General features: G+C 48.2%; 12 non-coding genes and 4 pseudogenes across 12 annotated transcripts; all 16 read right to left on the bottom strand.

The window, feature by feature from the left end:
• Positions 1-5,464: 5,464 nt before the first annotated feature.
• Positions 5,465-5,542, bottom strand: LOC141229704 (U2 spliceosomal RNA; annotated as a pseudogene).
• Positions 5,543-6,657: 1,115 nt separating this feature from the next.
• On the bottom strand, positions 6,658-6,848 carry LOC141229729 (U2 spliceosomal RNA). Its single transcript, XR_012296352.1, has one exon. It is a non-coding gene; the product is annotated as a U2 spliceosomal RNA (small nuclear RNA).
• Positions 6,849-7,963: 1,115 nt separating this feature from the next.
• Positions 7,964-8,154, bottom strand: LOC141229632 (U2 spliceosomal RNA). Its single transcript, XR_012296287.1, has one exon. It is a non-coding gene; the product is annotated as a U2 spliceosomal RNA (small nuclear RNA).
• A 1,115-nt stretch (positions 8,155-9,269) lies between these two features.
• Positions 9,270-9,451, bottom strand: LOC141229654 (U2 spliceosomal RNA). Its single transcript, XR_012296309.1, has one exon. It is a non-coding gene; the product is annotated as a U2 spliceosomal RNA (small nuclear RNA).
• Positions 9,452-9,975: 524 nt separating this feature from the next.
• On the bottom strand, positions 9,976-10,091 carry LOC141229710 (U2 spliceosomal RNA; annotated as a pseudogene).
• Positions 10,092-11,203: 1,112 nt separating this feature from the next.
• Positions 11,204-11,394, bottom strand: LOC141229728 (U2 spliceosomal RNA). Its single transcript, XR_012296351.1, has one exon. It is a non-coding gene; the product is annotated as a U2 spliceosomal RNA (small nuclear RNA).
• A 1,115-nt stretch (positions 11,395-12,509) lies between these two features.
• On the bottom strand, positions 12,510-12,700 carry LOC141229727 (U2 spliceosomal RNA). Its single transcript, XR_012296350.1, has one exon. It is a non-coding gene; the product is annotated as a U2 spliceosomal RNA (small nuclear RNA).
• A 1,115-nt stretch (positions 12,701-13,815) lies between these two features.
• Positions 13,816-14,006, bottom strand: LOC141229726 (U2 spliceosomal RNA). The gene has a single exon (XR_012296349.1). It is a non-coding gene; the product is annotated as a U2 spliceosomal RNA (small nuclear RNA).
• A 1,115-nt stretch (positions 14,007-15,121) lies between these two features.
• LOC141229506 (U2 spliceosomal RNA) lies at positions 15,122-15,312 on the bottom strand. Its single transcript, XR_012296166.1, has one exon. It is a non-coding gene; the product is annotated as a U2 spliceosomal RNA (small nuclear RNA).
• A 1,115-nt stretch (positions 15,313-16,427) lies between these two features.
• On the bottom strand, positions 16,428-16,618 carry LOC141229725 (U2 spliceosomal RNA). The gene has a single exon (XR_012296348.1). It is a non-coding gene; the product is annotated as a U2 spliceosomal RNA (small nuclear RNA).
• Positions 16,619-17,733: 1,115 nt separating this feature from the next.
• LOC141229723 (U2 spliceosomal RNA) lies at positions 17,734-17,924 on the bottom strand. Its single transcript, XR_012296346.1, has one exon. It is a non-coding gene; the product is annotated as a U2 spliceosomal RNA (small nuclear RNA).
• Positions 17,925-19,039: 1,115 nt separating this feature from the next.
• Positions 19,040-19,230, bottom strand: LOC141229720 (U2 spliceosomal RNA). The gene has a single exon (XR_012296345.1). It is a non-coding gene; the product is annotated as a U2 spliceosomal RNA (small nuclear RNA).
• Positions 19,231-20,345: 1,115 nt separating this feature from the next.
• On the bottom strand, positions 20,346-20,526 carry LOC141229658 (U2 spliceosomal RNA; annotated as a pseudogene).
• A 524-nt stretch (positions 20,527-21,050) lies between these two features.
• LOC141229711 (U2 spliceosomal RNA) lies at positions 21,051-21,166 on the bottom strand (annotated as a pseudogene).
• Positions 21,167-22,281: 1,115 nt separating this feature from the next.
• Positions 22,282-22,472, bottom strand: LOC141229708 (U2 spliceosomal RNA). The gene has a single exon (XR_012296344.1). It is a non-coding gene; the product is annotated as a U2 spliceosomal RNA (small nuclear RNA).
• A 1,115-nt stretch (positions 22,473-23,587) lies between these two features.
• On the bottom strand, positions 23,588-23,778 carry LOC141229696 (U2 spliceosomal RNA). The gene has a single exon (XR_012296341.1). It is a non-coding gene; the product is annotated as a U2 spliceosomal RNA (small nuclear RNA).
• Positions 23,779-24,182: the final 404 nt, after the last annotated feature.

Here is a 24,182-nt window from a genome sequence, read left to right as displayed (position 1 = left end):
CCCTATGCTACACAAAACACTCAATCTGAAAGAAAAAGCATGTCAATCAATACAGTACGACGAACCGTGATAAGGGATGGGGATTGGGAAAAAGGGGATGGGGAGGGGAAAATCACAGGCCCGAAGCTTTATTGAAAGACAAGACACATAAGGGGAGAGGGGGAGGAGGGGTTTAGTCCTCATCCTCGTCCTCCGGACCGTCCATGATGGAATAATCTCTGAGCAGGCTGTGGATCAGCCTGCGGCAGTCCTGGATGGACATCCTCTCCCTCCTCAAGATGAGCCGGTTCCTGGCGACCCAAACGGCATCCTTGAAGCAGTTCATAAGGCGCCAAGCCTCCTGGATGGCTCCGACGGTATGAACCCCAGGGAAGAGTCCGTAAAGCACAGAATGGTGCGATAGGCTCGCCCTGGGGACAGAGTTCCTCAGGTCGTCCTCAAGTGCAGTCAATAGGCGCTGTGCAAATCCGCAGTCCCAAAAAGTGTGCAAAGATGTTTCCTCCACGAAGGGGCACCTTGGGCAGTACCGGGTCTTGCACAGGTTCCGGGCATGCATGAATGACCGGACGGGCAGTCCGCCCTGAATCGCCATCCACGACAAGTCCTTGTGCCCGTTGGTCAGCCTGTCAGACGACACATTTGTCCACACAGTCTCCAGCGTGTCCTGGTGAAGTCCTGTGATGTTCTCCACGTCATCCTTGGCTCTGATTAGCTTGTGGATAGTTTTGGGCTTCCACAAGTCGGGCTTGAGTCCCTCCAGTTGATGCTCCCCCACAAATCGAACGACGTCTCCGTAGAACCATGGCGTCGTCCAGTTGTAGGGGAAGGAGCTGTCCCACTTGTCCCAGCCGAGTCGCCTCCAAAGAGGAAGCAGGAAGAAGCGAGACATGGACCTGCCCGCGGAGCCATTCTTGACTTGCAAAGTCCGGCGGACACAATCACACACAAAAGAGGATCGCAGGAGGGTGGGGATATCTGGAACGCCCTTCCCACCCTTGCGAGGCTCCTTGTACATGACGGCCCGCCTGACTCTGTCCATCTTGGATCCCCAGACAAAGTGAAACACTGTCCTGGTAATGGCCCTGCACACAGTGACGTGTGGGGGCCAGGCCTGCGCCGTGTACTGCAAGACGGGCAGGACCTCATTACGCAGGACGAGTGCCTTACCCTCACAAGTGAGGTGTCTGAGGCTCCAGAGTCCGATCCGTTGCTTCACCTTGGCCAAGCGTTCTTGCCAGGACTTGAGGGCCGCTCCTTCCTTCCCGAACCAGACTCCCAGCACCTTGAGGAAATCCGGTTGAATGTTGAAGGGGAAGGGGGCGGAGGAGGCCGGCTGCCAATCCCCGAAGAGCATGGCTTCCGACTTCCTGCAGTTGACTTTGGCCCCTGAAGCCCGGCCGAACCTCTCACACGTCTGGACGAGGGCGTCGACTGAACCACGATCAGCGCAGAAGACGGTGACGTCGTCCATGTAGAGCGAGCACTTGACCTCGTGTCGTCCCGGACCCGGTGCGGTGATCCCTCTGATCTCTCCATTCTGCCGGATAGCCTCTGCGAAGAGTTCTATAACACAAACAAAAAGAAGAGGTGATAGAGGGCAGCCTTGTCTGACCCCAGAGAGGACAGGGAAGGGGTCAGTCTTCCAGCCGTTCACCAACACCGAGCTGTGGATATCAAAATACATCAGACGGACATACGAACAAAACATGTTACCCAAACCTAACCGGTGCAGAGCTCGGCCCATGAACTCGTGGGAAACCCGGTCGAAGGCCTTCTCCTGATCCAAGGAGACCAGGGCCGCGTGTGCGCGGCGGACCTTGATGTACTCGACCGTGTCCCGCACGAGAGCGAGGCTGTCTGCGATGCGACGTCCAGGGATGCCGCAGGTCTGGTCCGGGTGGATGATCCGTCCGATGACCGTCTTAAGTCGTGTCGCCATCGTCTTGGCCAGGATCTTGTAGTCCACGTTGAGCAGAGTGATGGGACGCCAATTCCTCAGGTCGCACCTCTCTCCCTTCCGCTTGTACAGGATCGTGACCATTCCTTCCCTCAAAGATGGAGGCATTCTACCCTCCACCACCATCTCCTCGTACAGGTCCAACAGGTCCGGACAGATGAGGTCTCCCAGCGCTACATAGAGCTCCGCTGGAAGACCATCACTGCCCGGGGTCCTGCCGGTCCTAAAGGATTTAGCGGCAGAGAGCAATTCGCCCACCATCAGAGGTTTGTCCAAGGCTGCCGTGCCTGCAGGATCAAGATGGTTAGTGATACCTGACAGGAACTTATCAGCAGCGTCAGGGTCGGTAGTCTTGTGGGAGTAGAGTTCGCTGTAGAAGTCGCTGACGACCCTCATCACGTCCTCCTTCCCACGTCGCATGTTTCCGCTCTCGTCTCGCAGCTCGTTCAGGGGCGTGTGACCGGCATGAAGTTTCCTGAAAAAGAATGAGTTACATTTCTCACCCTTCTCCAGATTCTCCACTTTGGAACGGAAGACGATTCGCTTGGACTCCTCCTCAAAGTGCCTTTTCAGGCTCTTCTTGGTCTCCTCCAGCTCCTCCCTCACGTCCCAGCCGCAGTGAAGAAGGTCCTGCAGCGACCGCAGCTCGCGCTGCAGCCCTCTGAAGTCCCTCCTCTTCTCACACGCCTGTTGTCGACCCTTGGCCTGAAAGAAACAGCGAAACTCAAGTTTAACATATTCCCACCAATCAGAGACTGTTTGGAAGCTACCCTTGTAGGACTGCCACATTGCGTAGGCTGCTCTCAGCTCCTCCACGACTTCATCCTGAGCCAGCAGAGCACAATTCAGCTTCCAGGAGCCGGGGCCGGACGAAAAACCGTCGCCAAGGACACCTTGTAAGTGAATGGCTCTGTGGTCGGAGAAGAAGCAGGAGACCATCGAGTGCCTACTCTGCCTGACTGCCCGAGAGGTGAACACAAAGTCAATCCTGGAGCGGAGTGAGCCATCGGGTCGGCTCCACGAATAGTTCGTGGAGCCTCTCCCCATGGAGCCCACCACGTCCTGAAGAGAGGCCTCGGTTACCATCTCGATGAGCAGCTTGGACGTGATGTCCAACTTGGCAGATGTGCCAGAACTACGACCATCCTCCTCGATGGGGCAGTTGAAATCCCCGGCCATCACTAAGGTCCTGGTGGTGGCAAGCTGAAGCCGCAGGGTCTGGAAAAGCTCCAAACGCTCATTCTTCAGTGGGGACGCATACACGTTGATGAACCTGACAGGTTCTCCCGCCCAGTTGCCATCTACAACAAGAGCCCTGCCGCAGATGAGCTCCTGGACGGACTCAAGCGTGAATGCGCCCCCCCTGATCAGAATTGCGACCCCCGCAGACTTGCAGTCACCCCCACCGGACCAGTAGGATGGACCGTGGGACCACTCCCTGGCCAGATGTTTGAAGGACCTAGAGGAGGGAAGGGAACATTCCTGCAACATATAAACATCACACAACTGGGAAGTAAGGAAGGCATAAATAGTCTGACGTCTGAACTTGTCCTTGATGCTCCTGACATTAATGGAAAATAAGTTAATATTAGCCATCATGTAGGGAAAAAAGAAAAAGTTAGCGCAGGCAATACACCTTAGTTACCACTCCGGTCGGGTGGTCCCTCGTCGGTGTTGACTGCTGGTGACGGGATCACCAGCAGGCCCTCTTCCTCCATCTGGTAAAGCAGCGCGGCCTCGATCTCGGCGACCACCAGTTCCTCCTCTTCTGGCTCGGCCACCAGGGTCTCAACCATGTGCTCCATCTCTTCTGGCTCAGGGAGGGTATCCTCCTTTTCGCCTACGAAATCCAGAATCTTCTTTTTGGAGGATTCAGTAGCAGGGCTGTCCTCCACCTTCCTCTTTCCCCGGGTTGGAACTGGGGAGACAAAAAGGGGAAAATCCTCCTCGGAATAGATAGCGGCGGGTGGAGGAAAGGTTAATTCCACCGCTACCATGGTCTGGGGAGGGAGAGTGGCTGCCGGGGCAGGGGAAAGGACACCTGCTGAGGAGTAGGGGAAGGAGGAAGAGGAAGTGGAATCCTCAGCAGGGGTGGCCGGGGTGGGGGGGAATTGGACGGGGGTGGCAGGGGGAGGGATCGAGAGAGGGGTGACAGAACTCTTACCCTCCTTTGACTTTTTCTTCTGCTTCGGAGCTGCTGGGACCGTCGCTGGGGCTTTGGCCACCGACTCCTTGACCGCTTTGGCCTTGGTCGTCTCGGCCTTGGCCGCTGGGGCCTTGGTCGTCGCGTCCTTGACCTTCACAGGCCTGGTCGTCGGGGCCTTGTCCTCCGTAGCTGGGGTCGTCGCAACCACCGATGCCCAGGATCTCTCACGCTTGGGGCAATCCTTGTACAGATGAGCCGCCAGCCCACACAGGTTGCAGGATGTCTTCTTCGGGCAGTCCTTCGAGCTGTGTCCCGTCACTCGACAAATCCTGCAGGCATCCTCCTTGCAGTCCTTCATCTCGTGGCCGTTCTTGCCGCATCTCCTGCAGTTCCGCGGCATGTCCGGGTAATAGATGAGGCCGTAGGAGTTGCCCAGGGAGAATGTCGGGGGCAGGTGCCGAAGTCCGTCTGAGTACGCCAGGTCCCTGTGAAGTCTAACGGTCACCGACCACTTACCTGTCCAGATGCCGAGTCCATTCAGGATGTGAGAGGGTTCCTTCACAACCAAACAGAAGCGTCTCAGGAAGGTACAGATGTCTTGGCCTGGGGTGTGCGGGTTGCGCATGGAGACCGTGATCCTCCTTTCGTCCCTCTGGATAGGGCAGCTACCTGTAAAGGCAGAGAAAGAATTATCCGGTCCTTTTGCGCTTACCATTTCCCAGAACCTCCTGCAGGTGTTCACAGTGGCGAAGGTGACGAAGAAGATCCCCGTCAAGAAGGTCTGGATGCTGAGGGTGTCCGACCTGGAGAAGCCTCGATCCAGCAGCATCTTCTGGCAGAACACGTCCGAGGACATGTCCGGCACCCTCCCATCCACTTCCTTCAGCTTCAGGGCCACCGTCTGCCGCATCCATGGCTCCAGGGCTGGAGCTTTGTGGCGGGGCTTCTGGGGTCCCTTCTGCTGGCCAGTCGTGGAGGCAGAGTCCTTGGGGTCAGAATCGGCTCCTGGCTGGGCCCTCCTGGCTGTCCCCTGCTCCAGGCTCTTCTTTTCGGCCTTCCTCGCAGCGCTTACCATGGCTTTCCTCCTGCAGTTACTTCTTGGAGCTGGATCTGGAACTCTTCCCGGAATGGGTGGAGCTATGCAGATTCTTCTCCCGTCGTGTTCTGGACAAATTCCCCGAAAGGTCTTTGTCTCGATGATTTTCTTCCTCGAAGATTCCACAGGACAGCCCGATTCTTCTCCGAGTCTTCGTCTTCTTCTGGATTCTTTAGAGCTTCTTCCTCCCACCGATATCCGCCTTCCTTCTCCGATGTCAGCTGGGCTCCGAAGCTCTTCTCCTTCCGAGTTCGATCGCTCTCGTCAAGTGTAGATCGTAGCTCTTGTGTTCTTAAAAGAACAGATACTACACTTGATCTTAGCCAAAAGGCCGAGAAGCGATAACCAGAATTGGTTTCAAACTACGGAGCCACCCAAGGATCCTGAAAAGTCCATTTGTGGAGATGAGCTCCTGGACTCCCGTTAAGAAGACATGTTGTCAACCTCTAGATCCCTTACATGCCTGCACTTTTCGGCTTGCTGCTGCTGCAATCCACGCGTTTTAGATCTGCATAACTCCACCTCTTTAAACACAGCACCTTCACCCCCTGCTGTTCCCACCCGCCTCAACACCGTTGGAAGGGAGGAGAACCAATTAAGGCGGGGGGTGGGGTGGAACGAGCAGCTGTCTACCCTTAGCAGGAGGGCTCCTGATTACATACCTCTCCTGCTGCTGCTGCTGCTGGCTGTCCAGCAGCAGACTGAAGGTGGCTGCTGCTGTGCACAGGTATATAAAGGCTCAGAGCCTATTATGACACGCGCAGCCAGCGTTCCATTGCCACATTCCATCTACTGCAGGCAGGATACCTGGCTGGCTGAATGTCGCTGAGAAGCTCACAGAGACCGCCATAAGCAACAGTTTAACAGAATGCCACAGACTAATCAACCAAACTTTTTGGGTTGGGTTCTCTTTTATAGTCTGCAGGCATTAAATGAAAGAAGTCAGTGTTCCAGCAGAAGGAGACAACGTTTCAGAAAAGGCATTGTAGCAAACCAAAAAAGAAATTTTAAGCCCAGCAGAGTAACCAGCGCACATACCTGTTAGCTCAGGTGAGTTTAAAAGGCTGCTGTTGATAACAAGGGCATTTGCTAAATAGATGGTGTGTGTGCAACAATATACTGAAAGGTCAATTATATTGTGCAGCTTATCTCACCACCTGTAGTTATTTAGGTGAAAGCTCCAAAATGCTTGCCTAATATGTCTGTTTATCCAAAAGGAAGTAAAAAGGGAGAGCTAGAAAGATAGCATTGCATCACATTACATGGCAATGCAATGCACAGTTGCTGAAGTTGAACCAAAATGAGCTTGTAATCTGGCTTCTGCAACTTTGAACATGAAAAATCCAATGAGGAGAAGAAAAGCAAAGCTAAAGAGTCCATCCCAAAATCCGACACACAAGCAAAATGAACAAAAAACATTGAATTCAATTCTTTCTGATTTTAGAAACTGCATTAAAGAAGGGGTGCACCGGTCCTGGAGATACTGCAATACCAGGTCAATGCGTGGAGTGGACAGAGCAAGCTCTTTTTCCATCTCCCTGTTCTAAAAATCCATTTAATATATGGTCCCCAGATAGGGGACGTATCAGATATTAAACTGATAAGAACAGATACTACACTTGATCTTAGCCAAAAGGCCGAGAAGCGATAACCAGAATTGGTTTCAAACTACGGAGCCACCCAAGGATCCTGAAAAGTCCATTTGTGGAGATGAGCTCCTGGACTCCCGTTAAGAAGACATGTTGTCAACCTCTAGATCCCTTACATGCCTGCACTTCTCGGCTTGCTGCTGCTGCAATCCACGCGTTTTAGATCTGCATAACTCCACCTCTTTAAACACAGCACCTTCACCCCCTGCTGTTCCCACCCGCCTCAACACCGTTGGAAGGGAGGAGAACCAATTAAGGCGGGGGGTGGGGTGGAACGAGCAGCTGTCTACCCTTAGCAGGAGGGCTCCTGATTACATACCTCTCCTGCTGCTGCTGCTGCTGGCTGTCCAGCAGCAGACTGAAGGTGGCTGCTGCTGTGCACAGGTATATAAAGGCTCAGAGCCTATTATGACACGCGCAGCCAGCGTTCCATTGCCACATTCCATCTACTGCAGGCAGGATACCTGGCTGGCTGAATGTCGCTGAGAAGCTCACAGAGACCGCCATAAGCAACAGTTTAACAGAATGCCACAGACTAATCAACCAAACTTTTTGGGTTGGGTTCTCTTTTATAGTCTGCAGGCATTAAATGAAAGAAGTCAGTGTTCCAGCAGAAGGAGACAACGTTTCAGAAAAGGCATTGTAGCAAACCAAAAAAGAAATTTTAAGCGCAGCAGAGTAACCAGCGCACATACCTGTTAGCTCAGGTGAGTTTAAAAGGCTGCTGTTGATAACAAGGGCATTTGCTAAATAGATGGTGTGTGTGCAACAATATACTGAAAGGTCAATTATATTGTGCAGCTTATCTCACCACCTGTAGTTATTTAGGTGAAAGCTCCAAAATGCTTGCCTAATATGTCTGTTTATCCAAAAGGAAGTAAAAAGGGAGAGCTAGAAAGATAGCATTGCATCACATTACATGGCAATGCAATGCACAGTTGCTGAAGTTGAACCAAAATGAGCTTGTAATCTGGCTTCTGCAACTTTGAACATGAAAAATCCAATGAGGAGAAGAAAAGCAAAGCCAAAGAGTCCATCCCAAAATCCGACAAACAAGCAAAATGAACAAAAAACATTGAATTCAATTCTTTCTGATTTTAGAAACTGCATTAAAGAAGGGGTGCACCGGTCCTGGAGATACTGCAATACCAGGTCAATGCGTGGAGTGGACAGAGCAAGCTCTTTTTCCATCTCCCTGTTCTAAAAATCCATTTAATATATGGTCCCCAGATAGGGGACGTATCAGATATTAAACTGATAAGAACAGATACTACACTTGATCCTAGCCAAAAGGCCGAGAAGCGATAACCAGAATTGGTTTCAAACTACGGAGCCACCCAAGGATCCTGAAAAGTCCATTTGTGGAGATGAGCTCCTGGACTCCCGTTAAGAAGACATGTTGTCAACCTCTAGATCCCTTACATGCCTGCACTTTTCGGCTTGCTGCTGCTGCAATCCACGCGTTTTAGATCTGCATAACTCCACCTCTTTAAACACAGCACCTTCACCCCCTGCTGTTCCCACCCGCCTCAACACCGTTGGAAGGGAGGAGAACCAATTAAGGCGGGGGGTGGGGTGGAACGAGCAGCTGTCTACCCTTAGCAGGAGGGCTCCTGATTACATACCTCTCCTGCTGCTGCTGCTGCTGGCTGTCCAGCAGCAGACTGAAGGTGGCTGCTGCTGTGCACAGGTATATAAAGGCTCAGAGCCTATTATGACACGCGCAGCCAGCGTTCCATTGCCACATTCCATCTACTGCAGGCAGGATACCTGGCTGGCTGAATGTCGCTGAGAAGCTCACAGAGACCGCCATAAGCAACAGTTTAACAGAATGCCACAGACTAATCAACCAAACTTTTTGGGTTGGGTTCTCTTTTATAGTCTGCAGGCATTAAATGAAAGAAGTCAGTGTTCCAGCAGAAGGAGACAACGTTTCAGAAAAGGCATTGTAGCAAACCAAAAAATAAATTTTAAGCGCAGCAGAGTAACCAGCGCACATACCTGTTAGCTCAGGTGAGTTTAAAAGGCTGCTGTTGATAACAAGGGCATTTGCTAAATAGATGGTGTGTGTGCAACAATATACTGAAAGGTCAATTATATTGTGCAGCTTATCTCACCACCTGTAGTTATTTAGGTGAAAGCTCCAAAATGCTTGCCTAATATGTCTGTTTATCCAAAAGGAAGTAAAAAGGGAGAGCTAGAAAGATAGCATTGCATCACATTACATGGCAATGCAATGCACAGTTGCTGAAGTTGAACCAAAATGAGCTTGTAATCTGGCTTCTGCAACTTTGAACATGAAAAATCCAATGAGGAGAAGAAAAGCAAAGCCAAAGAGTCCATCCCAAAATCTGACAAACAAGCAAAATGAACAAAAAACATTGAATTCAATTCTTTCTGATTTTAGAAACTGCATTAAAGAAGGGGTGCACCGGTCCTGGAGATACTGCAATACCAGGTCAATGCGTGGAGTGGACAGAGCAAGCTCTTTTTCCATCTCCCTGTTCTAAAAATCCATTTAATATATGGTCCCCAGATAGGGGACGTATCAGATATTAAACTGATAAGAACAGATTTTTTGATTGAAGCTGCATCCAAGGCACTGAAAAATGTGACCGAAGTCACACCAAAACAGCGCACGAGGCGAGGATTCATGTGGACCCTTCCCGGAGGAGAGGGTCCCCAATAAACCATCCCCATCCCTCCGAGCCAGAAGGCCACAGCGAGGGTCAGGGATCTCCGATGCTCTCCCTAGCCGAAGCCGGAGAAGAGCCGTTTTCGTGCTCCCAGCTTCCATCTAGGCTGCCACCCTAGTGGAGCTGGAGCCTGTGTTGGTTTCTCAGCCCAAAGCTGACCGGACCTCCGACCGGGTTTATAAAAATTCCCCTTCCTAGCCCGGAGGCCAGGAATAGGGGGGGTTGCTCAGAAAGTATGATTGGCAAAGGTGCGGCGTGCTACGAAGCCAAGTCTTTCTGGGGTTCCCAGTCCCAGTAAGCTTGGACTCCCACCAGGGCGCCTACTCCTGGGGCACATTGCTCCAAAGCCCTCACACTTACCCAGCCTAGTGACTTTGATCCTGGAGGGCCATGTTTTCCATCAGATAACTCTATGAGCCACCTGGCGTACTAACAAGTGCACCAAACCAGTGTGTAATATGCATCAATTTACTAGGGCAGCCCAAGGACAAAACTGCCTTTTCAAAAGATACTACACTTGATCTTAGCCAAAAGGCCGAGAAGCGATAACCAGAATTGGTTTCAAACTACGGAGCCACCCAAGGATCCTGAAAAGTCCATTTGTGGAGATGAGCTCCTGGACTCCCGTTAAGAAGACATGTTGTCAACCTCTAGATCCCTTACATGCCTGCACTTTTCGGCTTGCTGCTGCTGCAATCCACGCGTTTTAGATCTGCATAACTCCACCTCTTTAAACACAGCACCTTCACCCCCTGCTGTTCCCACCCGCCTCAACACCGTTGGAAGGGAGGAGAACCAATTAAGGCGGGGGGTGGGGTGGAACGAGCAGCTGTCTACCCTTAGCAGGAGGGCTCCTGATTACATACCTCTCCTGCTGCTGCTGCTGGCTGTCCAGCAGCAGACTGAAGGTGGCTGCTGCTGTGCACAGGTATATAAAGGCTCAGAGCCTATTATGACACGCGCAGCCAGCGTTCCATTGCCACATTCCATCTACTGCAGGCAGGATACCTGGCTGGCTGAATGTCGCTGAGAAGCTCACAGAGACCGCCATAAGCAACAGTTTAACAGAATGCCACAGACTAATCAACCAAACTTTTTGGGTTGGGTTCTCTTTTATAGTCTGCAGGCATTAAATGAAAGAAGTCAGTGTTCCAGCAGAAGGAGACAACGTTTCAGAAAAGGCATTGTAGCAAACCAAAAAAGAAATTTTAAGCGCAGCAGAGTAACCAGCGCACATACCTGTTAGCTCAGGTGAGTTTAAAAGGCTGCTGTTGATAACAAGGGCATTTGCTAAATAGATGGTGTGTGTGCAACAATATACTGAAAGGTCAATTATATTGTGCAGCTTATCTCACCACCTGTAGTTATTTAGGTGAAAGCTCCAAAATGCTTGCCTAATATGTCTGTTTATCCAAAAGGAAGTAAAAAGGGAGAGCTAGAAAGATAGCATTGCATCACATTACATGGCAATGCAATGCACAGTTGCTGAAGTTGAACCAAAATGAGCTTGTAATCTGGCTTCTGCAACTTTGAACATGAAAAATCCAATGAGGAGAAGAAAAGCAAAGCCAAAGAGTCCATCCCAAAATCCGACAAACAAGCAAAATGAACAAAAAACATTGAATTCAATTCTTTCTGATTTTAGAAACTGCATTAAAGAAGGGGTGCACCGGTCCTGGAGATACTGCAATACCAGGTCAATGCGTGGAGTGGACAGAGCAAGCTCTTTTTCCATCTCCCTGTTCTAAAAATCCATTTAATATATGGTCCCCAGATAGGGGACGTATCAGATATTAAACTGATAAGAACAGATACTACACTTGATCTTAGCCAAAAGGCCGAGAAGCGATAACCAGAATTGGTTTCAAACTACGGAGCCACCCAAGGATCCTGAAAAGTCCATTTGTGGAGATGAGCTCCTGGACTCCCGTTAAGAAGACATGTTGTCAACCTCTAGATCCCTTACATGCCTGCACTTTTCGGCTTGCTGCTGCTGCAATCCACGCGTTTTAGATCTGCATAACTCCACCTCTTTAAACACAGCACCTTCACCCCCTGCTGTTCCCACCCGCCTCAACACCGTTGGAAGGGAGGAGAACCAATTAAGGCGGGGGGTGGGGTGGAACGAGCAGCTGTCTACCCTTAGCAGGAGGGCTCCTGATTACATACCTTTCCTGCTGCTGCTGCTGCTGGCTGTCCAGCAGCAGACTGAAGGTGGCTGCTGCTGTGCACAGGTATATAAAGGCTCAGAGCCTATTATGACACGCGCAGCCAGCGTTCCATTGCCACGTTCCATCTACTGCAGGCAGGATACCTGGCTGGCTGAATGTCGCTGAGAAGCTCACAGAGACCGCCATAAGCAACAGTTTAACAGAATGCCACAGACTAATCAACCAAACTTTTTGGGTTGGGTTCTCTTTTATAGTCTGCAGGCATTAAATGAAAGAAGTCAGTGTTCCAGCAGAAGGAGACAACGTTTCAGAAAAGGCATTGTAGCAAACCAAAAAAGAAATTTTAAGCGCAGCAGAGTAACCAGCGCACATACCTGTTAGCTCAGGTGAGTTTAAAAGGCTGCTGTTGATAACAAGGGCATTTGCTAAATAGATGGTGTGTGTGCAACAATATACTGAAAGGTCAATTATATTGTGCAGCTTATCTCACCACCTGTAGTTATTTAGGTGAAAGCTCCAAAATGCTTGCCTAATATGTCTGTTTATCCAAAAGGAAGTAAAAAGGGAGAGCTAGAAAGATAGCATTGCATCACATTACATGGCAATGCAATGCACAGTTGCTGAAGTTGAACCAAAATGAGCTTGTAATCTGGCTTCTGCAACTTTGAACATGAAAAATCCAATGAGGAGAAGAAAAGCAAAGCCAAAGAGTCCATCCCAAAATCCGACAAACAAGCAAAATGAACAAAAAACATTGAATTCAATTCTTTCTGATTTTAGAAACTGCATTAAAGAAGGGGTGCACCGGTCCTGGAGATACTGCAATACCAGGTCAATGCGTGGAGTGGACAGAGCAAGCTCTTTTTCCATCTCCCTGTTCTAAAAATCCATTTAATATATGGTCCCCAGATAGGGGACGTATCAGATATTAAACTGATAAGAACAGATACTACACTTGATCTTAGCCAAAAGGCCGAGAAGCGATAACCAGAATTGGTTTCAAACTACGGAGCCACCCAAGGATCCTGAAAAGTCCATTTGTGGAGATGAGCTCCTGGACTCCCGTTAAGAAGACATGTTGTCAACCTCTAGATCCCTTACATGCCTGCACTTTTCGGCTTGCTGCTGCTGCAATCCACGCGTTTTAGATCTGCATAACTCCACCTCTTTAAACACAGCACCTTCACCCCCTGCTGTTCCCACCCGCCTCAACACCGTTGGAAGGGAGGAGAACCAATTAAGGCGGGGTTTGGGGTGGAACGAGCAGCTGTCTACCCTTAGCAGGAGGGCTCCTGATTACATAGCTCTCCTGCTGCTGCTGCTGCTGGCTGTCCAGCAGCAGACTGAAGGTGGCTGCTGCTGTGCACAGGTATATAAAGGCTCAGAGCCTATTATGACACGCGCAGCCAGCGTTCCATTGCCACATTCCATCTACTGCAGGCAGGATACCTGGCTGGCTGAATGTCGCTGAGAAGCTCACAGAGACCGCCATAAGCAACAGTTTAACAGAATGCCACAGACTAATCAACCAAACTTTTTGGGTTGGGTTCTCTTTTATAGTCTGCAGGCATTAAATGAAAGAAGTCAGTGTTCCAGCAGAAGGAGACAACGTTTCAGAAAAGGCATTGTAGCAAACCAAAAAAGAAATTTTAAGCGCAGCAGAGTAACCAGCGCACATACCTGTTAGCTCAGGTGAGTTTAAAAGGCTGCTGTTGATAACAAGGGCATTTGCTAAATAGATGGTGTGTGTGCAACAATATACTGAAAGGTCAATTATATTGTGCAGCTTATCTCACCACCTGTAGTTATTTAGGTGAAAGCTCCAAAATGCTTGCCTAATATGTCTGTTTATCCAAAAGGAAGTAAAAAGGGAGAGCTAGAAAGATAGCATTGCATCACATTACATGGCAATGCAATGCACAGTTGCTGAAGTTGAACCAAAATGAGCTTGTAATCTGGCTTCTGCAACTTTGAACATGAAAAATCCAATGAGGAGAAGAAAAGCAAAGCCAAAGAGTCCATCCCAAAATCCGACAAACAAGAAAAATGAACAAAAAACATTGAATTCAATTCTTTCTGATTTTAGAAACTGCATTAAAGAAGGGGTGCACCGGTCCTGGAGATACTGCAATACCAGGTCAATGCGTGGAGTGGACAGAGCAAGCTCTTTTTCCATCTCCCTGTTCTAAAAATCCATTTAATATATGGTCCCCAGATAGGGGACGTATCAGATATTAAACTGATAAGAACAGATACTACACTTGATCTTAGCCAAAAGGCCGAGAAGCGATAACCAGAATTGGTTTCAAACTACGGAGCCACCCAAGGATCCTGAAAAGTCCATTTGTGGAGATGAGCTCCTGGACTCCCGTTAAGAAGACATGTTGTCAACCTCTAGATCCCTTACATGCCTGCACTTTTCGGCTTGCTGCTGCTGCAATCCACGCGTTTTAGATCTGCATAACTCCACCTCTTTAAACACAGCACCTTCACCCCCTGCTGTTCCCACCCGCCTCAACACCGTTGGAAGGGAGGAGAACCAATTAAGGCGGGGGGTGGGGTGGAACGAGCAGCTGTCTACCCTTAGCAGGAGGGCTCCTGATTACATACCTCTCCTGCTGCTGCTGCTGCTGGCTGTCCAGCAGCAGACTGAAGGTGGCTGCTGCTGTGCACAGGTATATAAAGGCTCAGAGCCTATTATGACACGCGCAGCCAGCGTTCCATTGCCACATTCCATCTACTGCAGGCAGGATACCTGGCTGGCTGATTGTGGCTGAGAAGCTCACAGAGACCGCCATAAGCAACAGTTTAACAGAATGCCACAGACTAATCAACCAAACTTTTTGGGTTGGGTTCTCTTTTATAGTCTGCAGGCATTAAATGAAAGAAGTCAGTGTTTCAGCAGAAGGAGACAACGTTTCAGAAAAGGCATTGTAGCAAACCAAAAAAGAAATTTTAAGCGCAGCAGAGTAACCAGCGCACATACCTGTTAGCTAAGGTGAGTTTAAAAGGCTGCTGTTGATAACAAGGGCATTTGCTAAATAGATGGTGTGTGTGCAACAATATACTGAAAGGTCAATTATATTGTGCAGCTTATCTCACCACCTGTAGTTATTTAGGTGAAAGCTCCAAAATGCTTGCCTAATATGTCTGTTTATCCAAAAGGAAGTAAAAAGGGAGAGCTAGAAAGATAGCATTGCATCACATTACATGGCAATGCAATGCACAGTTGCTGAAGTTGAACCAAAATGAGCTTGTAATCTGGCTTCTGCAACTTTGAACATGAAAAATCCAATGAGGAGAAGAAAAGCAAAGCCAAAGAGTCCATCCCAAAATCCGACAAACAAGCAAAATGAACAAAAAACATTGAATTCAATTCTTTCTGATTTTAGAAACTGCATTAAAGAAGGGGTGCACCGGTCCTGGAGATACTGCAATACCAGGTCAATGCGTGGAGTGGACAGAGCAAGCTCTTTTTCCCTCTCCCTGTTCTAAAAATCCATTTAATATATGGTCCCCAGATAGGGGACGTATCAGATATTAAACTGATAAGAACAGATACTACACTTGATCTTAGCCAAAAGGCCGAGAAGCGATAACCAGAATTGGTTTCAAACTACGGAGCCACCCAAGGATCCTGAAAAGTCCATTTGTGGAGATGAGCTCCTGGACTCCCGTTAAGAAGACATGTTGTCAACCTCTAGATCCCTTACATGCCTGCACTTTTCGGCTTGCTGCTGCTGCAATCCACGCGTTTTAGATCTGCATAACTCCACCTCTTTAAACACAGCACCTTCACCCCCTGCTGTTCCCACCCGCCTCAACACCGTTGGAAGGGAGGAGAACCAATTAAGGCGGGGGGTGGGGTGGAACGAGCAGCTGTCTACCCTTAGCAGGAGGGCTCCTGATTACATACCTCTCCTGCTGCTGCTGCTGCTGGCTGTCCAGCAGCAGACTGAAGGTGGCTGCTGCTGTGCACAGGTATATAAAGGCTCAGAGCCTATTATGACACGCGCAGCCAGCGTTCCATTGCCACATTCCATCTACTGCATGCAGGATACCTGGCTGGCTGAATGTCGCTGAGAAGCTCACAGAGACCGCCATAAGCAACAGTTTAACAGAATGCCACAGACTAATCAACCAAACTTTTTGGGTTGGGTTCTCTTTTATAGTCTGCAGGCATTAAATGAAAGAAGTCAGTGTTCCAGCAGAAGGAGACAACGTTTCAGAAAAGGCATTGTAGCAAACCAAAAAAGAAATTTTAAGCGCAGCAGAGTAACCAGCGCACATACCTGTTAGCTCAGGTGAGTTTAAAAGGCTGCTGTTGATAACAAGGGCATTTGCTAAATAGATGGTGTGTGTGCAACAATATACTGAAAGGTCAATTATATTGTGCAGCTTATCTCACCACCTGTAGTTATTTAGGTGAAAGCTCCAAAATGCTTGCCTAATATGTCTGTTTATCCAAAAGGAAGTAAAAAGGGAGAGCTAGAAAGATAGCATTGCATCACATTACATGGCAATGCAATGCACAGTTGCTGAAGTTGAACCAAAATGAGCTTGTAATCTGGCTTCTGCAACTTTGAACATGAAAAATCCAATGAGGAGAAGAAAAGCAAAGCCAAAGAGTCCATCCCAAAATCCGACAAACAAGCAAAATGAACAAAAAACATTGAATTCAATTCTTTCTGATTTTAGAAACTGCATTAAAGAAGGGGTGCACCGGTCCTGGAGATACTGCAATACCAGGTCAATGCGTGGAGTGGACAGAGCAAGCTCTTTTTCCATCTCCCTGTTCTAAAAATCCATTTAATATATGGTCCCCAGATAGGGGACGTATCAGATATTAAACTGATAAGAACAGATACTACACTTGATCTTAGCCAAAAGGCCGAGAAGCGATAACCAGAATTGGTTTCAAACTACGGAGCCACCCAAGGATCCTGAAAAGTCCATTTGTGGAGATGAGCTCCTGGACTCCCGTTAAGAAGACATGTTGTCAACCTCTAGATCCCTTACATGCCTGCACTTTTCGGCTTGCTGCTGCTGCAATCCACGCGTTTTAGATCTGCATAACTCCACCTCTTTAAACACAGCACCTTCACCCCCTGCTGTTCCCACCCGCCTCAACACCGTTGGAAGGGAGGAGAACCAATTAAGGCGGGGGGTGGGGTGGAACGAGCAGCTGTCTACCCTTAGCAGGAGGGCTCCTGATTACATACCTCTCCTGCTGCTGCTGCTGCTGGCTGTCCAGCAGCAGACTGAAGGTGGCTGCTGCTGTGCACAGGTATATAAAGGCTCAGAGCCTATTATGACACGCGCAGCCAGCGTTCCATTGCCACATTCCATCTACTGCAGGCAGGATACCTGGCTGGCTGAATGTCGCTGAGAAGCTCACAGAGACCGCCATAAGCAACAGTTTAACAGAATGCCACAGACTAATCAACCAAACTTTTTGGGTTGGGTTCTCTTTTATAGTCTGCAGGCATTAAATGAAAGAAGTCAGTGTTCCAGCAGAAGGAGACAACGTTTCAGAAAAGGCATTGTAGCAAACCAAAAAAGAAATTTTAAGCGCAGCAGAGTAACCAGCGCACATACCTGTTAGCTCAGGTGAGTTTAAAAGGCTGCTGTTGATAACAAGGGCATTTGCTAAATAGATGGTGTGTGTGCAACAATATACTGAAAGGTCAATTATATTGTGCAGCTTATCTCACCACCTGTAGTTATTTAGGTGAAAGCTCCAAAATGCTTGCCTAATATGTCTGTTTATCCAAAAGGAAGTAAAAAGGGAGAGCTAGAAAGATAGCATTGCATCACATTACATGGCAATGCAATGCACAGTTGCTGAAGTTGAACCAAAATGAGCTTGTAATCTGGCTTCTGCAACTTTGAACATGAAAAATCCAATGAGGAGAAGAAAAGCAAAGCCAAAGAGTCCATCCCAAAATCCGACAAACAAGCAAAATGAACAAAAAACATTGAATTCAATTCTTTCTGATTTTAGAAACTGCATTAAAGAAGGGGTGCACCGGTCCTGGAGATACTGCAATACCAGGTCAATGCGTGGAGTGGACAGAGCAAGCTCTTTTTCCATCTCCCTGTTCTAAAAATCCATTTAATATATGGTCCCCAGATAGGGGACGTATCAGATATTAAACTGATAAGAACAGATACTACACTTGATCTTAGCCAAAAGGCCGAGAAGCGATAACCAGAATTGGTTTCAAACTACGGAGCCACCCAAGGATCCTGAAAAGTCCATTTGTGGAGATGAGCTCCTGGACTCCCGTTAAGAAGACATGTTGTCATCCTCTAGATCCCTTACATGCCTGCACTTTTCGGCTTGCTGCTGCTGCAATCCACGCGTTTTAGATCTGCATAACTCCACCTCTTTAAACACAGCACCTTCACCCCCTGCTGTTCCCACCCGCCTCAACACCGTTGGAAGGGAGGAGAACCAATTAAGGCGGGGGGTGGGGTGGAACGAGCAGCTGTCTACCCTTAGCAGGAGGGCTCCTGATTACATACCTCTCCTGCTGCTGCTGCTGCTGGCTGTCCAGCAGCAGACTGAAGGTGGCTGCTGCTGTGCACAGGTATATAAAGGCTCAGAGCCTATTATGACACGCGCAGCCAGCGTTCCATTGCCACATTCCATCTACTGCAGGCAGGATACCTGACTGGCTGAATGTCGCTGAGAAGCTCACAGAGACCGCCATAAGCAACAGTTTAACAGAATGCCACAGACTAATCAACCAAACTTTTTGGGTTGGGTTCTCTTTTATAGTCTGCAGGCATTAAATGAAAGAAGTCAGTGTTCCAGCAGAAGGAGACAACGTTTCAGAAAAGGCATTGTAGCAAACCAAAAAAGAAATTTTAAGCGCAGCAGAGTAACCAGCGCACATACCTGTTAGCTCAGGTGAGTTTAAAAGGCTGCTGTTGATAACAAGGGCATTTGCTAAATAGATGGTGTGTGTGCAACAATATACTGAAAGGTCAATTATATTGTGCAGCTTATCTCACCACCTGTAGTTATTTAGGTGAAAGCTCCAAAATGCTTGCCTAATATGTCTGTTTATCCAAAAGGAAGTAAAAAGGGAGAGCTAGAAAGATAGCATTGCATCACATTACATGGCAATGCAATGCACAGTTGCTGAAGTTGAACCAAAATGAGCTTGTAATCTGGCTTCTGCAACTTTGAACATGAAAAATCCAATGAGGAGAAGAAAAGCAAAGCCAAAGAGTCCATCCCAAAATCCGACAAACAAGCAAAATGAACAAAAAACATTGAATTCAATTCTTTCTGATTTTAGAAACTGCATTAAAGAAGGGGTGCACCGGTCCTGGAGATACTGCAATACCAGGTCAATGCGTGGAGTGGACAGAGCAAGCTCTTTTTCCATCTCCCTGTTCTAAAAATCCATTTAATATATGGTCCCCAGATAGGGGACGTATCAGATATTAAACTGATAAGAACAGATACTACACTTGATCTTAGCCAAAAGGCCGAGAAGCGATAACCAGAATTGGTTTCAAACTACGGAGCCACCCAAGGATCCTGAAAAGTCCATTTGTGGAGATGAGCTCCTGGACTCCCGTTAAGAAGACATGTTGTCAACCTCTAGATCCCTTACATGCCTGCACTTTTCGGCTTGCTGCTGCTGCAATCCACGCGTTTTAGATCTGCATAACTCCACCTCTTTAAACACAGCACCTTCACCCCCTGCTGTTCCCACCCGCCTCAACACCGTTGGAAGGGAGGAGAACCAATTAAGGCGGGGGGTGGGGTGGAACGAGCAGCTGTCTACCCTTAGCAGGAGGGCTCCTGATTACATACCTCTCCTGCTGCTGCTGCTGCTGGCTGTCCAGCAGCAGACTGAAGGTGGCTGCTGCTGTGCACAGGTATATAAAGGCTCAGAGCCTATTATGACACGCACAGCCAGCGTTCCATTGCCACATTCCATCTACTGCAGGCAGGATACCTGGCTGGCTGAATGTCGCTGAGAAGCTCACAGAGACCGCCATAAGCAACAGTTTAACAGAATGCCACAGACTAATCAACCAAACTTTTTGGGTTGGGTTCTCTTTTATAGTCTGCAAGCATTAAATGAAAGAAGTCAGTGTTCCAGCAGAAGGAGACAACGTTTCAGAAAAGGCATTGTAGCAAACCAAAAAAGAAATTTTAAGCGCAGCAGAGTAACCAGCGCACATACCTGTTAGCTCAGGTGAGTTTAAAAGGCTGCTGTTGATAACAAGGGCATTTGCTAAATAGATGGTGTGTGTGCAACAATATACTGAAAGGTCAATTATATTGTGCAGCTTATCTCACCACCTGTAGTTATTTAGGTGAAAGCTCCAAAATGCTTGCCTAATATGTCTGTTTATCCAAAAGGAAGTAAAAAGGGAGAGCTAGAAAGATAGCATTGCATCACATTACATGGCAATGCAATGCACAGTTGCTGAAGTTGAACCAAAATGAGCTTGTAATCTGGCTTCTGCAACTTTGAACATGAAAAATCCAATGAGGAGAAGAAAAGCAAAGCCAAAGAGTCCATCCCAAAATCCGACAAACAAGCAAAATGAACAAAAAACATTGAATTCAATTCTTTCTGATTTTAGAAACTGCATTAAAGAAGGGGTGCACCGGTCCTGGAGATACTGCAATACCAGGTCAATGCGTGGAGTGGACAGAGCAAGCTCTTTTTCCATCTCCCTGTTCTAAAAATCCATTTAATATATGGTCCCCAGATAGGGGACGTATCAGATATTAAACTGATAAGAACAGATTTTTGATTGAAGCTGCATCCAAGGCACTGAAAAATGTGACCGAAGTCACACCAAAACAGCGCACGAGGCGAGGATTCATGTGGACCCTTCCCGGAGGAGAGGGTCCCCAATAAACCATCCCCATCCCTCCGAGCCAGAAGGCCACAGCGAGGGTCAGGGATCTCCGATGCTCTCCCTAGCCGAAGCCGGAGAAGAGCCGTTTTCGTGCTCCCAGCTTCCATCTAGGCTGCCACCCTAGTGGAGCTGGAGCCTGTGTTGGTTTCTCAGCCCAAAGCTGACCGGACCTCCGACCGGGTTTATAAAAATTCCCCTTCCTAGCCCGGAGGCCAGGAATAGGGGGGGTTGCTCAGAAAGTATGATTGGCAAAGGTGCGGCGTGCTACGAAGCCAAGTCTTTCTGGGGTTCCCAGTCCCAGTAAGCTTGGACTCCCACCAGGGCGCCTACTCCTGGGGCACATTGCTCCAAAGCCCTCACACTTACCCAGCCTAGTGACTTCGATCCTGGATGGCCATGTTTTCCATCAGATAACTCTATGAGCCACCTGGCGTACTAACAAGTGCACCAAACCAGTGTGTAATATGCATCAATTTACTAGGGCAGCCCAAGGACAAAACTGCCTTTTCAAAAGATACTACACTTGATCTTAGCCAAAAGGCCGAGAAGCGATAACCAGAATTGGTTTCAAACTACGGAGCCACCCAAGGATCCTGAAAAGTCCATTTGTGGAGATGAGCTCCTGGACTCCCGTTAAGAAGACATGTTGTCAACCTCTAGATCCCTTACATGCCTGCACTTTTCGGCTTGCTGCTGCTGCAATCCACGCGTTTTAGATCTGCATAACTCCACCTCTTTAAACACAGCACCTTCACCCCCTGCTGTTCCCACCCGCCTCAACACCGTTGGAAGGGAGGAGAACCAATTAAGGCGGGGGGTGGGGTGGAACGAGCAGCTGTCTACCCTTAGCAGGAGGGCTCCTGATTACATACCTCTCCTGCTGCTGCTGCTGCTGGCTGTCCAGCAGCAGACTGAAGGTGGCTGCTGCTGTGCACAGGTATATAAAGGCTCAGAGCCTATTATGACACGCGCAGCCAGCGTTCCATTGCCACATTCCATCTACTGCAGGCAGGATACCTGGCTGGCTGAATGTCGCTGAGAAGCTCACAGAGACCGCCATAAGCAACAGTTTAACAGAATGCCACAGACTAATCAACCAAACTTTTTGGGTTGGGTTCTCTTTTATAGTCTGCAGGCATTGAATGAAAGAAGTCAGTGTTCCAGCAGAAGGAGACAACGTTTCAGAAAAGGCATTGTAGCAAACCAAAAAAGAAATTTTAAGCGCAGCAGAGTAACCAGCGCACATACCTGTTAGCTCAGGTGAGTTTAAAAGGCTGCTGTTGATAACAAGGGCATTTGCTAAATAGATGGTGTGTGTGCAACAATATACTGAAAGGTCAATTATATTGTGCAGCTTATCTCACCACCTGTAGTTATTTAGGTGAAAGCTCCAAAATGCTTGCCTAATATGTCTGTTTATCCAAAAGGAAGTAAAAAGGGAGAGCTAGAAAGATAGCATTGCATCACATTACATGGCAATGCAATGCACAGTTGCTGAAGTTGAACCAAAATGAGCTTGTAATCTGGCTTCTGCAACTTTGAACATGAAAAATCCAATGAGGAGAAGAAAAGCAAAGCCAAAGAGTCCATCCCAAAATCCGACAAACAAGCAAAATGAACAAAAAACATTGAATTCAATTCTTTCTGATTTTAGAAACTGCATTAAAGAAGGGGTGCACCGGTCCTGGAGATACTGCAATACCAGGTCAATGCGTGGAGTGGACAGAGCAAGCTCTTTTTCCATCTCCCTGTTCTAAAAATCCATTTAATATATGGTCCCCAGATAGGGGACGTATCAGATATTAAACTGATAAGAACAGATACTACACTTGATCTTAGCCAAAAGGCCGAGAAGCGATAACCAGAATTGGTTTCAAACTACGGAGCCACCCAAGGATCCTGAAAAGTCCATTTGTGGAGATGAGCTCCTGGACTCCCGTTAAGAAGACATGTTGTCAACCTCTAGATCCCTTACATGCCTGCACTTTTCGGCTTGCTGCTGCTGCAATCCACGCGTTTTAGATCTGCATAACTCCACCTCTTTAAACACAGCACCTTCACCCCCTGCTGTTCCCACCCGCCTCAACACCGTTGGAAGGGAGGAGAACCAATTAAGGCGGGGGGTGGGGTGGAACGAGCAGCTGTCTACCCTTAGCAGGAGGGCTCCTGATTACATACCTCTCCTGCTGCTGCTGCTGCTGGCTGTCCAGCAGCAGACTGAAGGTGGCTGCTGCTGTGCACAGGTATATAAAGGCTCAGAGCCTATTATGACACGCGCAGCCAGCGTTCCATTGCCACATTCCATCTACTGCAGGCAGGATACCTGGCTGGCTGAATGTCGCTGAGAAGCTCACAGAGACCGCCATAAGCAACAGTTTAACAGAATGCCACAGACTAATCAACCAAACTTTTTGGGTTGGGTTCTCTTTTATAGTCTGCAGGCATTAAATGAAAGAAGTCAGTGTTCCAGCAGAAGGAGACAACGTTTCAGAAAAGGCATTGTAGCAAACCAAAAAAGAAATTTTAAGCGCAGCAGAGTAACCAGCGCACATACCTGTTAGCTCAGGTGAGTTTAAAAGGCTGCTGTTGATAACAAGGGCATTTGCTAAATAGATGGTGTGTGTGCAACAATATACTGAAAGGTCAATTATATTGTGCAGCTTATCTCACCACCTGTAGTTATTTAGGTGAAAGCTCCAAAATGCTTGCCTAATATGTCTGTTTATCCAAAAGGAAGTAAAAAGGGAGAGCTAGAAAGATAGCATTGCATCACATTACATGGCAATGCAATGCACAGTTGCTGAAGTTGAACCAAAATGAGCTTGTAATCTGGCTTCTGCAACTTTGAACATGAAAAATCCAATGAGGAGAAGAAAAGCAAAGCCAAAGAGTCCATCCCAAAATCCGACAAACAAGCAAAATGAACAAAAAACATTGAATTCAATTCTTTCTGATTTTAGAAACTGCATTAAAGAAGGGGTGCACCGGTCCTGGAGATACTGCAATACCAGGTCAATGCGTGGAGTGGACAGAGCAAGCTCTTTTTCCATCTCCCTGTTCTAAAAATCCATTTAATATATGGTCCCCAGATAGGGGACGTATCAGATATTAAACTGATAAGAACAGATACTACACTTGATCTTAGCCAAAAGGCCGAGAAGCGATAACCAGAATTGGTTTCAAACTACGGAGCCACCCAAGGATCCTGAAAAGTCCATTTGTGGAGATGAGCTCCTGGACTACCGTTAAGAAGACATGTTGTCAACCTCTAGATCCCTTACATGCCTGCACTTTTCGGCTTGCTGCTGCTGCAATCCACGCGTTTTAGATCTGCATAACTCCACCTCTTTAAACACAGCACCTTCACCCCCTGCTGTTCCCACCCGCCTCAACACCGTTGGAAGGGAGGAGAACCAATTAAGGCGGGGGGTGGGGTGGAACGAGCAGCTGTCTACCCTTAGCAGGAGGGCTCCTGATTACATACCTCTCCTGCTGCTGCTGCTGCTGGCTGTCCAGCAGCAGACTGAAGGTGGCTGCTGCTGTGCACAGGTATATAAAGGCTCAGAGCC

This window comes from Phyllobates terribilis, unplaced genomic scaffold (genome assembly GCF_046119375.1).
Source record: "Phyllobates terribilis strain yellow unplaced genomic scaffold, ASM4611937v1 Scaffold_487__1_contigs__length_1357975, whole genome shotgun sequence".
NCBI lineage: Eukaryota > Metazoa > Chordata > Amphibia > Anura > Dendrobatidae > Phyllobates > Phyllobates terribilis.
The sequence above is the reverse complement of the archived record's forward strand: the minus strand, read 5'-3'. Positions and strand labels throughout refer to the sequence as shown.